The sequence below is a fragment of the Cydia fagiglandana genome, chromosome 24, assembly GCF_963556715.1.
Source record: "Cydia fagiglandana chromosome 24, ilCydFagi1.1, whole genome shotgun sequence".
Lineage (NCBI taxonomy): Eukaryota > Metazoa > Arthropoda > Insecta > Lepidoptera > Tortricidae > Cydia > Cydia fagiglandana.
The window spans coordinates 893,863-903,985 of record NC_085955.1 but is presented as its reverse complement, the minus strand read 5'-3'; the positions used below and the strand labels follow the sequence as shown (position 1 = coordinate 903,985).

The 10,123-nt window shown below is 39.7% G+C and overlaps 1 non-coding gene across 1 annotated transcript; it reads left to right on the top strand.

The window, feature by feature from the left end:
- Window positions 1-9,390: 9,390 nt before the first annotated feature.
- Trnad-auc (transfer RNA aspartic acid (anticodon AUC)) lies at window positions 9,391-9,463 on the top strand. The gene has a single exon. It is a non-coding gene; the product is annotated as a tRNA-Asp (tRNA).
- The last annotated feature ends 660 nt before the right edge of the window (window positions 9,464-10,123 follow it).

Sequence of the window (10,123 nt, the reverse complement as noted above, 5' to 3'; positions counted from 1 at the left end):
AAAAATTGCCTACACAGGGTGTAATCGTTAAGTGTAGCCAGGCGATAATTCCGTAAATATAACACACATCAGGAAACTTCAAATTGATATCGAAAGTGCGTTACCCAATGAGTAAAATTGCATAAATAACTTTTTTTTAAATAAAAGCAGAAATATCCCAAACATTAACTTCAAACCCTCCCATACATTTAGTATGACGACTGACCCCTCAAAGAACGTCGGTGTCGTAAGAGATAAAACTGCTTTGAGATTCATTATTTGCGATAATAAACTGTAATAAATAAAATAGCGTATATACGTCCCACTGCTGGGCACAGGCCTCCTCTCAAGCACGAGAGGGTTTAGGCTATAGTCCCCACGCTGGCCCAATGCGGGTTGGGGACTTCACATACACCTTTGAATTTCTTTGCGGATGTAGGTATGCAGGTTTACTCACGATGTTTTCCTTCACCGAAAAGCTAGTGGTAAATATCAAATGATAACGCTTTATTTATATTATTTTTTATTTATTTATTTGATCCCGCTTTTAAGCCCGGCCCTGCGCGTCTTGCCCCCTCCCCGTGAAACAATTTAATATCATAATCTGTGCGCCGATACCACGGAGCTGCGAACAGTAGTAACGATGGAGGCGGCATGGATAAGGAGCGACTATGCCAAGGAGGAGGCATTGTGAGTTTTTTATATACAGGGTGTTACTGACCATCGGGCTTTAAATCCAGGGCTCGATTCTACTCGCTAAACGGAGCTACTTTTATTATGGCACCAACCCCGAAATCCCGAATTTTTTTTTAGTTTTTCCTACATATTGGCTGATCAGATGTCGACGTTTTCTATGGAGAAGCAAAAAATTTTTCCCCGATTTTAGGGTTGGTCCCATAGTAAAAGTAGCTCAGTTTAGCGAGTAAAATCAAGCCTTGGAATTAAAGCCCCATGGTCAGACACATGTACTGTATGGCCGGAAACCGGGTAGTAAAATTGCTTGATTTCGGAGTAAACATAATTGGATTTAAGACACAGTCACGGTCAAAATCGTACTTGTTATAATTTTCAAACAATTTAAATACCTATTCCACACATTCCACGCACGCGTACTCATTTTGAACCTAGGAATGAGTCCGCGCGAACGTTCACTACGAAACAGGTCAAAATCCGCACAATGCGCACCTGAAAAACCGAAATGTAAGTACCTATAGTTCCGACGGCCGGATACTGAATATTCGGCCGATGGGCAAGCCGAATATCGGGTATCCCGCCAAATAACTATCCGTTGCATCTCTAGTTTTTCACCACACCATCTCGTAATAGGCTTTATTTATTTGTCAAAACTGTGTTGAAACTGAAAACTGAATATACATATATATCATATGATGTTGATATATGTATGAGTATATATCTATATTATGATATATTATTCATTTTTAGTGTTCCGTACAAAACTTTGTTCACGGAACACTTATGGGATCACTTCGGTCTTGCAAATCAGTTAAATGCGTTTTTCTCAGAGACCGTTTGACGTAGATACCTAAAATTTGGAACAGTTATAGCAATTACCACCACTCATATTGTAAATAAGTCAAAACTGATTATTTCTTATTTATGGGGGAAATTTAGGGGGTTGAGAGGGGTAGGCTGATTTTTTTTTCATTTGTAAGAATCGTGAGTGGTACCATTAGAAAGCTTGCAAAAAATTGAGTCGATGGACTGATTTTGACTTCATTTTAGAATGCAATAATTTCGTCAAAAAATGCATTTAAAGTTGCAAGTTTTCATACAAAAAATTTCACCTCTGTCCTGGCGATTTTCGCGAAAACTATAGCTAACAGGCAGCTGACCAGTCAATACCCAACTTAAAGAAGCATGGAGACGGCGGGAAAATTATCAGCTTAACTTTATCTTTATTAGTTTTTCAACTGCAGCCTGATCTTTGGTTGCTTAGGGCTAGCTAACTGATGCTTAAACTGGTCATTTCATTTTGGCAGTAGTTTGAGCGAGAAGGTCCTTAGTAAAAACTTTGGCATTGAAATTTATGACTTATGTCTTTGACACAAAGTTGAATTCTGCTTGCTTATTTTTGTGGGATATTTAATTTTATCTGAATAGCCTACTATAAGTATGAGAGAGATCTACAAAATACAACCTTATTATATTGTGAATAAGTTTAAATTTCGAACGGGCTTTCCAAACAATGAAAGGTATCTCAAAAATCTGAAAAATTCAAATTAAGAATTCCGTTCTTCACTGTCGTTGTGTTTTTGTTTTCACAATAGGACACATAGAGTTAGTAAGACGTATAGAGATAATAAAGTTATTTTAATATTTATAGTTAGACTGTAAAAAGTCTGCAGCGATTTCTTGGACGTACGTACGGACGGACGGACGGACGTAGAAGTACTTCCATTATAAAAACTTTAAGTTAGACCAAGAAAAGTCTGCAGCGATTCGATTTTGATAGCCCACGTAGTGCAAGTGTTATTTATACGTCATATAATTTCATAGAAGTATGATGTTTAAAATAACGCTTGCACTGCGAGTGCTATCAAAATCGCTGCAGGCTTTTCTTGGTCTAACTCTAATTATATAAACTCGGACTGAATTTAGTATCATTTGAATGTAGTTTAGCGAAAAGGATTCATCCATAAACTACGTCATTTAAATTAATGGCTTTTATTTTTGTATTTTATTTAACAGATTATCGTGGATTAAGTATATCTTTTTCCCTAAACTACGTCCAATTATTGATAGAATCGGACCAAGCTAACTCTGTAAGGAATTTGCAATGACAAAGTGTGACTGTGTCATATTTCTATCAAAATATGACGTTTATCTCACTCTTACACTCTGTTAGCTTAGATTAGACAGACTCTTCATTTTTTAGCAGTTCTAAACTTCTAAATAATATTAAAGTCTATATATATGGCATGGAACTAGAAACAAAATCAAATAAAAAAAATAATGAGTTCTAAATTCAAATTGAAGGAGTATACATTTAAAATATTACTCAAAATTATTATAATACATCAAGCAATCGCAAGATGTCAGTGATTAAACGCAGAACTGACAGCCTGGACGCTTCGGGCCTTTGGCCCTACGCGGAGCTCGGCCTTCGGCCTTCGCATTTAGACACTTGTAATATTGTGTTGTCTTAAAGCACTGACATCCTGGACGCTTCGGGCCTTCGGCCCTACGCGGAGGTTGGCCTTCGGCCTTCGCATTTAGACACTTATACTATTTTGTTCTGTGTTAAAGCACTAACATCCTGGACGATTCGGGCCTTCGGCCCTACGCGGTGCTCGGCCTTCGGCCTTTGCATTAAGACATTTGTACTATTGTTCTGTGCTAAAGCACTGACATCCTGGACGCTTCGGGCCTTCGGGCTACGCGGAGCTCGGCCTTCGGCCTTCGCACTTACTCGTAGTCACTTATCTTATACTATTGTTCTGTGTTTAAGTACTAACATCCTGGACGCTTCAGGCCTTCGGCCGTACGCATTTAGACACTTGTACTATTGTTCTATGTTAAAGCACTGACATCCTGGACGTTTCGGGCTTTCGGGCTACGCGGTGCTCGACCTTTGGCCTTCATATTTAGACACTTGTACTATTGCTCTGTGCTAAAGCACTGACATTTTGCTAAAGCTCGGCTTTCGGCCTTCGCACTTAGACACTTGTACTATTGTTCTGTGTTTAAGCACAGACATCCTGGATGCTTCGGGCCTTCGGCCCTACGCGGAGCTCGGCCTTCGGCCTTCGCATTAGCTGTCTACACCACGTTTCACGTCAACCATAGCGGCTGTGTCCCTGATAAACGCTACCGTAAACGTAATTTACTTTCTATGCATCTCGCTCGTACTGACATATTAGTGCGAAAGAGATATATAGGAAGTAAATTACGTTCACGATATCGTTTATGTCAATACCAAACTGATGGTAGCCGTAATACGGAACACTAAATGCCTCGAGCTATCTCGGGCTTGGCCAAATTATTAGTTTTAATCCTGTGTCGAAAGATGCCAGTAAATTTACTACAAAATTCACTATGACATTATTATAATATGCCTCTAAACACTATTCTCTATCCCATACGGTTAATGACTTTTGGTAAAGTTTTCTACCTGTTTATCTAATACCTAATACCAAATTGCATAGTGTAGGATATCTGGAAGCATAGTTGCATAGTGCGAACTCTCGGTGCATATAAATCTGTAGCAATTGCAACAAGACGAATGGCTGAGCGCGGCTCACTTGCAGAACGACGCAATTGCGTATACAGCATGTGACATAAACATAAAGAAATTCTATTTTATACATATAGCGGAAACAGAAATACATCATCTGTGAAAATTACAACTGTCTCCTTGTCTAGCTATCACGGTTCATGAGATACAGCCTGGTGACATGCAGACAAACAGACAGTGGAGTTTTCGTAATAGGGTTGCGTTTTTACCCTTTCGGTACGAAAACTACGAAACCCTCTAACCAAACTAATTCTGCATCAAATTTGCACTGACAGAGTGTGGAGGCGCCGCTGTAAATGTCATGTTGTCATAAGAATATCAGTGTAGCGTTAGATTGGTCTGACTCTACCACTGGACTTTTTCGGGTACAAATTAGGGACAAGTTAATTATGATCTGTGTGGATGATAAGTTTGTTAGATAGGGCACACGAAGATTTAAGGTTGACTCACGTTAGACCGGGCCGGGGCCGGGCCGCAGCTTCCGGCGCTTCCTTTTCTATATCACCTATCAGCCGTTATACAAAATGACATGTCGGACGCCTCGGCCCGGGCACGGCCCGGTCTAGTGCGAGTCATCCTTTAAAGTGCAAAAAAGCTTAAGCTCTCCTTCTGCAACGTAGCAATGTTTATTTTCATAACAAACACAATTTGCAAGCAAATGAAAATTTGGATTAAGGATGTTATACGGAGTCCCTTTGTTTCCCATAAAGTTTTAAGTCATAATGTATTGTTAGTCATAAAACTGAAACCGTTAACTTTTCAGGATTTTCGTAAGGTTATGCTCTTCTTCTTCTTCTTCGCGTTATCCCGGCATTCTGCCACGGCTCATGGGAGCCTGGGGTCCGCTTGACAACTAATCCCATGATTTGACGTAGGCACCAGTTTTACGAAAGCGACTGCCATCTGACCTTCCAACCCAGAGGGTAAACTAGGCCTTATTGGGATTAGTCCGGTTTCCTCACGATGTTTTCCTTCACCGAAAAGCGACTGGTAAATATCAAATGATATTTCGTACATAAGTTCCGAAAAACTCATTGATACGAGCCGGGGTTTGAACCCGCGACCTCCAGATTGCAAGTCGCACGCTCTTACCGCTAGGCCACCAGCGCTTAGCGGTAAGGTTATGCTATAGATAGGTTATGTTAGGTTAGGTTTGTTTTATGGCAATCCTGAAAAGTTACGAGTTTCTGAGAAAAACCAATTATGACTAACGAAAATTCGGACAAACAATACATTATGACTAAAAACTATTTGGGAAACAATAGAGACCCATGTTATACGTTAGACCGGGCTGTCTCTGGAGCTTCCGGCTCATAGTTTCTATGGAAAATATCACGTGATCGCCTGTCATGTCATAGAAAAGTAAGCGCCGGAAGCTCCGGCCCGGACACGGCCCCGTCTAACGTGAGTCATCCTTTAGTCTAAAGTCTTCATTACTTTTAAAAGTTGCTGAACAAATGTTGGTCAGTTTGACAAGCATACAGTTTATCTTTTTGCTCGTATTACAGGACACACCCGGTATAGGCATGGCGTTTTGTTATAAGCTTAGATATATTCAATATTTTCGGAAACTGTTTCTCTTTTGAGGTATGTTTTATTAGTTTTTTGTATGTACCTAATTGATGTTACACGATGTATACCCCCTTATCTGCAGTTGGAGCTGTGCTCGCAGCCCAGCCAATAATCGCGGGCACAAAAAAACAATCGACATACTCGGGTGGAGTCGGCAGACTTCGGGGGACTTCGGATTGGATGGAAAACGTATAATTTGAGGACGAATCTATTAAACATCATCATCATATATGATTTGACGACCGGTCTGGCCTAGTGGGTAGTGACCCTGCCTATGAAGCCGATGGTCCCGGGTTCGAATCCTGGTAAGGGCATTTATTTTTATTATGATACAGATATTTGTTCCTGAGTCATGGTTATTTTCTATGTACCTATTTAAGTATTTATATATTATGTATATCGTTGTCTGAGTACCCACAACACAAGCCTTCTTGAGCTTACCGTGGGGCTTAGTCAATTTGTGTAAAAATGTCCTATAATATTTATTTATTTATTTATTATTTATATATTAAACCGCTTAACAGAAGTGCTGGTGGCCTAGCGGTAAGAGCGTGCGACTTTCAATCCGGATATTGCGGGTTCAAACCCCGGCTCGTACCAATGAGTATTTCGGAACTTATGTACGAAATAGGTACTATGCTATGTAGTGGCGTTATAATATGTGTACTTATTTCTTCTTTTTAAAGCACCGTACAAAACTTTGTTCATGGTGTTCTTATGGGATCACTTACAGTGGTCAAATAACCTATTCCCATTCCCATTTTATTAATTTTGTGTGTTTTTATGTTTTAATTTTAATATTACCTAGCTGCATGTTTGTCGGCTTCCATCTAGACAGCGCGCTAACATGGGAAACGCACATCGACGAACTATGCAAGAGAGTGGGAAGTGCGTGCTTCGCGCTGCGGCGGTTGACGATTACCGCCGGAAGGGGTGCAGTGCGACAGTGTTATTTCGCGACAGTGCATTCGCTCCTGACTTACGGCGTCGAGCTGTGGGGCCGTGCCTCTGACTGGAGGCGTGTGTTCTCGCAGCAAAAGCGCGCCATCCGCGCGATGGCTGGTAAAGCGGAGGATGCCCCTGCGCGTGACCTCTTCCGCGACTTAAAGATCCTGCCTCTGCCTTGCTTACTCATATACCAGGTTTCAGTTTTCACACACGAGAACCTCGATATGTTCAAGCGCAGAGGAGCTAACGCCAACTATATCCTGCGCAGTAATAGACTCCACAATAGGCTGGTCGCGGAACCACACAAACTCGCCAAGTCAGAGCGATCTGTGTACTATTTAGGCCCCTCGATTTACAATCGCCTGCCTAAGTCGGTTAGAGATGCAACTTCCACCGCGGCCTTCAAGGTCAGGCTTAAGAAGTGGTTAACGCACGAGACATTCTATTCATACGACGAGTTTTTTAGTCTGCCGATTGTTGATTAATTGTTTAAAATTAGATAATATTGTTATGACATATTAAGATATTCAAATAAACAAGAAAATAATTGGACATACAATGCGAATAAACTGTAGCTAATTGGATTAATTATATTCGTTAGCTATTTATTGGCTTATATAATTACTAAAATAGTATTCAATAAATTAAATTAAATGTTATTTTTTACACTATGGTATTGTCAACATTGTACCTACCACGACATGTAACAATTGTTATTAAATATATTTTCATTTCATTTCATTTCATTTCATTTGTTGTTGTTGTTCTTGTAGTTTTAAGTTATTTATAACATAATTCAAACACAATGTAAAATTGTTTTATGAATAAATGAATAAGAACTTCGGTCTTGCGAATCGGTTAAATGCGTTTTTCTCAAAGACCGTTTGATGTAGGTACCTGAAATTTGGAATAGTTATGGCAAGTACTAACACTGTGAATAAGTCAAAACCGCTTATTTCTGATTTTAGGGGGAAATTTAGGGGGTTGAGAGGGGTAGGCTGAATTTTATTTCTTCTATCATTTGATATTTATTACTAGTCACTTTTCGGTGAAGGGAAACATAGTAAACCGGACTAATCCCAATAAGGCCTAGTTTACCTTCTGGGTTGGAAGGTCAGATGGCAGTCGCTTTCGTAAAAACTAGTGCCTACGCGAATTCTCGGGATTAGTTGCCAAGCGGACCCCATAAGACGTCACATATCTTTACTATTTAATATCTAGTGAATCTCTAATTCATTTCCCGAACCGAGCCGTAAGAATAATAATTAGGATTTATAGTCCGTTTTTTTTAGCATTAGAAAGAACTTCGCAGAAATAAGCTTGTGGTTCCAAATCCGGGACTTTTAGCGGTAATAATTTGAAATAAATTACATCTATTGACCATGCTACATTAGACATTTCAATAATTATTAACAATTAAAAAGCCTGATAAAATCTGCACGCTCGTTTCTGTGGAGTTCTTTCTAATGCTAAAAAAACGAACTATAGATAAGATTTTTTTTACACAGTCTAAGGAAAATGAAGTGTACTCGTTGGTAGTCAGTACAACCCAACCCAACAAAGTTTTTAACTAAGCGGACATAAATTCCAAAAGAGATATATACTTGCATATTCGTGAACTATAAGAAATATTTATGATCTCTCTCTCTCTCTCGCTCTCTCTTTCTTTCTTACACGTGTTCTGTTCCTGTTTATTAGTTTTAAGTTTTAGTTTTTAATTTTGGGTGCCCTGAAAACCAGCGCAGTATCTTACAGACACTGCATATGCTGAGCGGCATCCTATTTGGTGTATGTTTCTTTTATAATCTTTATGTTGTACCTACCAAATGTATGTTATTTTACGCCAAATAAATATTTTCTATTTCTATTTTCTATTTCTACAAGGTTTCGAACGCAAAATAATTTACCAATTTGTACCTAAACCGAAATAGTTGCATAAGTTACCATTCGAAAACAATTAAAAAAAACCGGGCAAGTGCGAGTCGGACTCGCGCACGAAGGATTCCGTACCATAATGCAAAAAAAAAGCAAAAAAAAAAAACGGTCACCCATCCAAGTACTGACCACTCCCGACGTTGCTTAACTTTGGTCAAATATCACATTTCTTGTATGGGAGCCCCATTTAAATCTTTATTTTATTCTGTTTTTAGTATTTGTTGTTATAGCGGCAACAGAAATACATCATCTGTGAAAATTTCAACTGTCTAGCTATCACAGTTCGTGAGATTCAGCCTGGTGACAGACAGACGGACAGACGGACGGACGGACGGACGGACGGACGGACAGCGAAGTCTTAGTAATAGGGTCCCGTTTTACCCTTTGGGTACGGAACCCTAATTACTGATTTGCAAGACCGAAGTGATCCCATAAGTGTTCCGTGAACAAAGTTTTGTACGGAACACTAAAAAGTAGAAATAAATAGTCAATCCATAGTTCGTGATTGAAAACAATTAAGTAGGTCACCTATTAACATTTAACGTAGGTAAGTACCTAAGTAAATATTTATTTTAAAAGTGGAAAAATTACTGTCTTGGGTGAGACTTGTTTTTTAAGAAGTATAACACTCTTACGGTAGATGTCGCTAAGGGTCCCCTTGACCTATAATATGGTGGAAAGATTTGCTGGCTAGGGATGAGGTCTTGGTGGCTCAGATGGCAGAGCGCTGGAGTATCGATCCAGAGGCCGTGAGTTCAAGTCTCACCCAAGACAGTAATTTTTCCACTTTTAAAATTTATTCTAAGCTTAATAGCATCGTTCGCAGACGTTTCTGCTTGTTAAAAATTAAATATTTATTATTGCGCACCATAATGTTAATAAAATACACACATAGGTAACAACAGGCGGTCTCATCGCTAAAAAGCATCTGTTAATTATTATCATACTCGTATCTCATTCCCGACTGAATGCCGTCGGAACCCAGCCGCCCCGCCCGTGGTGTACACTGCACTCTTCTTCTTCCTCGCGTTACCCCGGCATTTCGCCACGGCTCATGAGAGCCTGGGGTCCGCTTGACAACTAATCCCATGATTTGACGTAGGCACTAGCTTTTACGAAAGCGACTGCCATCTGACCTTCCAACCCAGAGGGTAAACTAGGCCTTATTGGGATTAGTCCGGTTTCCTCACGATGTTTTCCTTCACCGAAAAGCGACTGGTAAATATCAAATGATATTTCGTACTTAAGTTCCGAAAAACTCATTGGTACGAGCCGGGGTTTGAACCCGCGACCTCCAGATTGCAAGTCGCACGCTCTCACCGCTAGGCCACCAGCGCTTCTGTGGTGTACACTGCACAATTCACAATATTACCCTTGACTAGATTATGTATTATTTATTTTTTAAACTAAACTATATTTATTTATATATCTACT